Here is a 7842-nt window from a genome sequence, read left to right as displayed (position 1 = left end):
TTACTGACTGGGTTGAGCAACTGCAGAGGCAGCAGTGAGACCCGGTCCGCAGACCTGTCCATGAACAAGAGGGCCCCCATCCGTACAAGTAGGTGGTAGCGGGCATGTTGCTGCACGACTTCGTCAGCAACGGTCGCAACTAAGGGATCGGCAAACTGTGCATTAAGCCAGGTGTATCTTATCCTTGCCCCAGCAAGGGTAGACTTGTTTGAGTTTGGTATCGGGGGTGCAGGTTTATGGCCCAACAACTGTTCGCACAGCTCACTCCATTTGTAGTCTGTCTTCCCAGTGACAGGCAACCCATCCACCGGAAGCCCCAGCATCACCTCCATATCTTGCAAGGTGATACCCATTTCTCCATGGGGTAAGTGGAACGTGTGCGTCTCCGGACGCCACCGCTCAACCAACACCGTGATCAAGGCGTGGTCGACCTCCATATCAGGAACCTTGAATAAACCAGTCAACCCTGCTGCATCTATGTGTTGCATGATACGTGGATCTAACCCACCCTGTGGCAATACACATTTACGGCGTCGAACCTTTATCATGCCAGGCGCCTCCTGCACACGGACGAGTATTGTGTTAGGAGATTAAACACGAGGTAATTATAAAACAAACATGTATTAATAATACTACTACATACCTCGTCAGCGGCACACCTCCAAAGCAGACTTGACCGATGATTCGGCTGTTGGGACAACTGGGTATCCACATCAGGTCCAGGCCGCACTCTATCTAGTGCCTGCATATCTGACATGGCAGCAAATACATTGTTAGAAATTTTCTAACAAGTAAACCACATTTAATATAAAATAAAAGCATAGATTCATTAAGACATTATATTTTAAGCACAAGATTTTCAACATCACTTCTTAAATAAATAAGAACTTGCTATAAAAAAAATTATTTCAGAACTATTTAAATCACTTCCTAAAGCTTAGGATAATTATTAATTAACTATTTATGAAAATATAAGTTATAACACCACTCGATTTGCCAAAACCCCTCATCAAAACCCCAAGCACATTTAAACTCATTAATGAGAAAATCATCATTGCAGCATATAAAAGACAACAAAATTCTCATCTTCATTAGTAAATTTACTACTTCCTTAAGTTTCAACAAAATAATCAAAATCCCACACAAAACGCAACCTAACATTAACCAACATCAGAAAATATTTCAGAGGGAGAGGACCGTACCTATAATCAGCGGCGGCGGGAACCAACGACGACTGATGGAGACTCGAGGAAGAGTGGGGAAGCCTGATCGCAGAGCGAGAGAGACAGAGTGTGGAGAGAGAGTGATGGCAGAGAGCGAGGGAAAGAGAGTGTACAGGGAGAGCGAGTGACTGAATAGCGTTGTGAGACGTTAGGGTCCTATTGATTCAAACCTCTGAAAATAACTCGATTTCCATTTTCCCGAGTTATGACCGTCTACACAAACATTTTTTTATTGGGAAAAATTCGAAGTGTCAGACTAACTCGACTATACAAATATCGAGTTATTCATTAAAACTCGAATTCTCTATTGTCGAGTTACAAAACAAGGGCAGTTCCCTATTTAGTTTCAGAAAGAGGGCAAACGTATGTTTAATTTCCGAAAAAAGGGTAATTGCCCATTTTCTCCATATTAACTTGTGCAATGGAAAATTATTGCTTCTTTTCAACTGCTTATCACATTAGAAAAGGTGAGGCTGAAATCACGGTAGCTGGTGGAACTGAGACTGCAGTCATGTATACTGGGATTGCTGGGTTTAAGGATGATCCATCAATGCTCCCACTTTTTCCAAGTTTCCACTGCTCACAATACTATTCACAGAAATCTATTTATTTAAACAAAGAATTCAATTATTAATAGCAATGGTCCTTCGGGGGTTATCACCATAGCATTTTAGAATTGATTTTGTCCTATTTGTGTTTGTTACTACCCTACCTCTTTGTACTTAAAGAGGGTTTGATGACTTTGATCACCTTCCTAGCTAATTAACAAACTATGATGGAAGGATAGAGAAGGGAGATTTTAAAAAGTGAGCAGTTTGTATCTTGCAAAAATGAGTTTCAGTTATCTTTGTAAATGTGGTATACTAACAGATATAATGGTGACTGAGAGCAGGGACGGAGCTATGCTAATTTTTTTTTTTTTTTTTGTTTAATGCTAGTATATTTAATGTATTAAATTTAGCAATTTGTTTCAATAAATTTATATTTTGCCCCTTTAACAATATTATTGATCCTTTTAAAAGCTATAAAAAAATTTAATGACAAGCTCAAAAATATTAGCCTCAGAGCAAACTTAAGCCCAAACTACATCCAAAACAAACCCACGCAAGAAAAAAAAAAAAAAAAAAAAAAAAAAAAAAAAAAAGGAAGAAGAAGAAGAAGAGAGCCTAAACCGATTCTAACAACTAGCCTAGGAGAACTCCACACACACTTGACATTACAATTTACACCCACAAGACACCCAAAAAAATAAAAGGAAAAAACAAAACAAAACCCTAACTTTCTAAGTGAGACCTGGGAGTGGGAAGGGCTGGGCAGCGACAGCGGCAGCACAACAAGCATGGGCACAACACAACAGAGCAATAGCAGAAGCAAGAAATAGATCAATACCATACTACCATCAGTCCACTGCCCCCAAATTTGGTATAATATCTAATCTCTCTTCTTCTTTTTTCTTTTTATGGGAATATGGATATCTTATCTCTCTCTCTCTCTCTCTCTCTCTCTCTCTCTCTCATGTCTGAATCTCTAGTGCAAAAAATTGCTAAATTTCTGTTGGTTGATAATCTGAGTTGTGAAAGAGAAATAGAAAAAAGAGGCAGAGAGATGAGAGAACTCACTACAGTTTACACTTACCGAAAATATGAGAGAGGGGTAGAGTTCCCTCTTTAATATAGTGAAAGTATTTTTTTTTTTTTTTAAATAGTTGTGACTAACACATCACATCACCCATGTGCTGTGCATTGCGTTTCACAATGTTAAATTTTGTCTGTATTCTCTTTTCTTTTCTTTTTTTGAGCTGATTATATACACTGCTTGCCTGTTAATGTGTTTTAATTAGTTGTTGAGGCTTGTCTGCCGGGTATAATGAGTGCTTGTTAATGCATTTTAATGTATTAAAAAACAAAGATTTTGTGTATTTGTTTTTGTTGATGGTTTGTTAATGCTAAATGAATGTTTATTTGGAGTTTTTTTTTTTTTTTTAAATGTTTATATTTTTGCTCTCCCTAACACTAAGTTCTGGCTCCGTCCTGACTGAGAGGATGTAAAATTAGCAACTTGGCATGGTTGTATAGATGATGAAGCTGCTCATTTCGTATCTCTAGCCTTTCCTAATCATGAAGTAAGCAAACAAATTCAATTCACATGTACAATCCTTATTCATAAATTTGTGGAGGGGTGTGATACCAGTTTGTGCAGATAAACTGTTAAATACATTCTGGTTGAATAATTGACATGTCAACTAAAACTCTCATCTTGTAGCTGAATTTAAAAAAAGGAAAAAAAAAAAAGACTTAGATTGTAACTTTTTTTTTATTTTACTTTTATGATATATCGAAATAATAATAGTGAAACTAATTATATGGATAACCTATAATAGGTCACTGCCCCATCATGTTTGATAAGGCCTCACAGATTTTTATACATATTTGTGATTTTTTTTTTTTTTAAACAATTTAGGCTATATAATAGATCAAGGACATCTTATAAAGATGGAATATAACTAAATTTATAAATAAAAAATTCTGCTTTTTATCACAAAATGCTCCTTATTTTTTTGGTTTACACATGCTAGACTAAAATCATAATAATATATAATTATGATTCAAATATAAGTAAAGATGTAAATCATTTTATACCCCACTACTGTGAGCCAAGTTCTGAAATGTTATCCATTTTGTCTTTGGAAACATGGGGAAGTTTTGAACAGAATAATTTTCTTTTCCAATCAATGGCAATAAGTATGCTATACATTTTTTTTCAACACCTCCCAGCTGGTAGAGTTCTTTTTTAACCTTTCTAAACTCTTGGGAGATGGAAATTATGGCAGGTCTTTCCTTTCGCTGGGTGCCTAGAGAGGCAAATATGGCAATTTTCGCAAGTGGTCATTGCAAAATGTTTTTGTTGGCTTTTTTGATCTTGGGCACTACCCTTCCTGTTTAGATGTTTCCAGGAAGGAGGCATTGACTGTGTTTTGATGTTGTGTGCTTTCTTTAATAAAAGTTTTTAGTTCATCAAAAAATAAAAATCACACTTGTTTTATGATCTAAGTAGAGTACTCCACAGTTTCATGGGCGGAGCCATGTTGAAGGGTGGGGGGGCCTTTTGAAATTTTTTTAAATATATATATAATTATTTTAATGTTTTCAAAATTAGTCTACAAAAATAAGAGTTGGCCCCCCCCTAAGTATTTGAATTAGTCCAATGATACTTTTAAAAAAATAACTGGTCTAATAGTTATGGAGACAACTTTTTTTTTTTGTAATTTTATTTTTTATTGTAAAATGTGTTTTTATATCTGTTAAATATTTGAAAAAGTTTGGTACCAAACATGTTTGAATTTATCTTTTTCAACCTGTTATGTGACGATTAACAAGTCATTGACTCATTAAAAAATTATTGTCACTAAAACTACACATGAAATGTCTCTTTAGTTGCCACATAATGGGTCAAAGCAAAATAGTTTTAAATATGTTTGGAGCCTAATTTGTTCCTCCAAGTTTTGGATCATTCTTGTTTTTGAAAATTACATTAGTTCAATTGAATAATTTTACTTACATTAGTATAAAATTTGATAATTTTTATAGAAAATGAAACTTCTTAAGAATTTCCCTATGAAAATTGTGAAAATGTATTTTATTAATTTTATGAAAGATAGCCATCAAACATAATTTTGATTGAAAATATTAAGCTCTTTTTTTGTTGGGTGTGTGTATAAATATAACTTATCAAATAAAAAAGTTTGTGTATATAATAAAAAAATAGCATGTGTATTTATATGTGTGTATGGGGTTATCTTGATAAATATATTAGTGTTGCAACTTGGCCCCCCAAACAAAAATTCCTGGCTCCGCCCCTGCACAGTTTACACCGATGACATTGGGTTGACCTCATGGCAAAGATTATTACTGTATATCATGCACAACTGTACCACCCATTTCCCATGAGTTCTCCACCACTACAAATTGCAGTCAGTAGCTTCCATTCCTTTCATTGATCAATCATTCAATTTACACTTATTCTATGAGTAGATTTGCATTGAATATTGGTTTTGGTGTGGTGCAGTCCAGTGATTATAAATAAAGACAATACTACACTCACACAGTCATAACTTTAAGTTTGAAACTAAGCTCTCTCTCTTAATAATGAATCTAGAGCTTGAGGCTGTACTTATTTTGCTAAATCTTGTCTTTGCCATTGCAAGGTGAAAACAACACAACTTTCTTATATCATTTATGCAACATAAATTTCAATGAGGTTGATGGCATGCTAAGCATGGCTGTAGTTCTGTACCTGCGATTACATATATGTACTTACTTACATATTTGTATTGTAAGAGTTCCAATTAAAACAAAGTAGAGATTAATTATAGTAAAAAGTTTCTCCTCTATGTGATAAAAAACCAAATGAAACGTAAATGATCGTAATGCATCATGAAATGGTACAGCTGAAATTCGTGCACTTAAAACAACTTATAAAAAGCTGTCCAATACATAGCAAATAGATTAATGACACAAACACATGCAGTACCAAACAACCAGTGCACCATTCCAAGTCAAGCAATTCACCATTCCAAGTCTCTCCAAATCATAATCAAAACAAAAGAAACACCCAAAAGACAAAAATCCTCAGCACCAAATCTCAACAGAAAACCAGGAAATTAAACAGACCCACTTCCCAAATCCCATCGATTTCACCTCAATCCCCAGAAATTGGAAAGAGAAATTGTTATAGATCATGAAGTTCATGAACAAAAGCTAACATAATATTGGTCATGATGCAAATTGTTTATCTGAATATTATTGGTCACTACCATCTGATTATATACATCAACAGAGTACTTAACCAACTGAAAGATAACTAACTCTACTTACTAACTAACTTCAAAGTCACGTGCACATCACATGCTCACTTAATAGACTAAACTACTTGCAGCATATCTGCCTAACATTGAACTACATGTAGCACAGCACCCTGCTTATAGCTCTTCAACAGCAACATCAGTTTCTGCATTAACTGCATCTGCAGAATCTTTCTTTGTTTCTTTGTTGCTAAGAAACATGGGCCTCTTACAAAATTCCAAGACAGGTTAACTTTGTTGCTAACATTTAGCTGGTTGATCCTTGAACAATAGCTTCGTTGGCCCAGCGATGAACCTACAACACCCGTCAAATTCAAAATTCAAAAAAATTTCACCTTCCCGAAAATTGAATAAACAACTTAGCTCATAGATGAATAAATTTAAAAAAAAAAATATATATATATATATATATATATGAAAATTGAAATCCCTTACAAATGATGGTAATAAAGTTAATCATAATAATATTTTAAGGAAAATATTAAAAAAGAAAGCATAGAATACTTTTTGTTTTCTGAACTTTTGAGTTTATGAGAAATTAACAAACCATTACTACAATGACTAAATGTGATACTGCATCATTGAGGCTGTTTACAAATCTCACATTTGGATCTTGGGTACATAAAAAGTTTATTATTAGCATGTGACTTATCAAACAAATTATTTTATATCTTCAAATTAAATAGCATGCAGTTAAAAACATAACAATCATTGTCAGCTTGAATATGATAGCATGATGGAAAATTGTCTAAAACCAACAAACCTTGGAATGCAAATGCAGGAATCCTTAATGTTCTATATATTTCTGTCAAATTTGTGTATGATATGTTGTTACAGGATGTCTGAAATAGAAAATAAACATGCAACATCAATCATAGGAAAACAAAAAAATTATATAATTAAAGAAAAAAATTATTCACAAAAAGAAAGGAAAACATAGGCAGATGAAAGAAATAAGTAATCAAACCTTAGGAATGGTTGGAATTGATGATAATCTCTTCCTATATAAGATATAGAAATACCCAAAATGCATAATTAATCCTGAGAGATAGCTTTCAAATTTCATAGCATTCATTGAAAAAAAGGGGAGCTATATATTAAGGTTCTTGAACTGGTGTGGTAACTGGCAAGATGCACCGTTAGCTGAGTAGGAGAGGAAGGCATTTGGGTTTTGTGATTTGCAATTGATTATTGTAGAAGGGGAGGTGAACCTGAAAATAGGCGAGTCTGATTATTGTGGAAGAGCAAAATGATGCAGTGTGAGCGTGTAGAAGTAGAATCTGTAACACACAATTACTATAACTCTTCCACGAAACCTAAGTTCCACAAAAACACTAGGCTAGTAGGCAAAATAATAGAGAAAACATTTCTAACAAACTTTTATTAATCAACGCATAACATAAATAACCTTTCTATAAAGAGTATTTATAGGAATAAAATTTATCCTACTCCTTTTAGGAAAAGAAATAATAAACCTACTTCTACTTGAGAAAAGAAAAACAATTTAACTAAGAAAATAAAAAACAATTAAAATCCTAATTTAACAAGGAAAAAGAAAACAACATAAAATATTAAAATATTTTATTCTTCCTTAACTAATCTGCATCACAAAAGGTTTTATTCGGCAAAAAAAAAAAGAGCACAACCTTTAAACGTAAATGGCAAAATTCTAGAAAGAGGAGATTAACCTAACGTGTTATTCAAAAAAAAAAAAAAAAAAGCATTTGTTTTATAAGGTGGTCTCAATTAAATTTAGAT

This window comes from Quercus lobata, chromosome 2 (genome assembly GCF_001633185.2).
Source record: "Quercus lobata isolate SW786 chromosome 2, ValleyOak3.0 Primary Assembly, whole genome shotgun sequence".
Classification (NCBI taxonomy): Eukaryota; Viridiplantae; Streptophyta; class Magnoliopsida; order Fagales; family Fagaceae; genus Quercus; species Quercus lobata.
The sequence above is the reverse complement of the archived record's forward strand: the minus strand, read 5'-3'. Positions refer to the sequence as shown.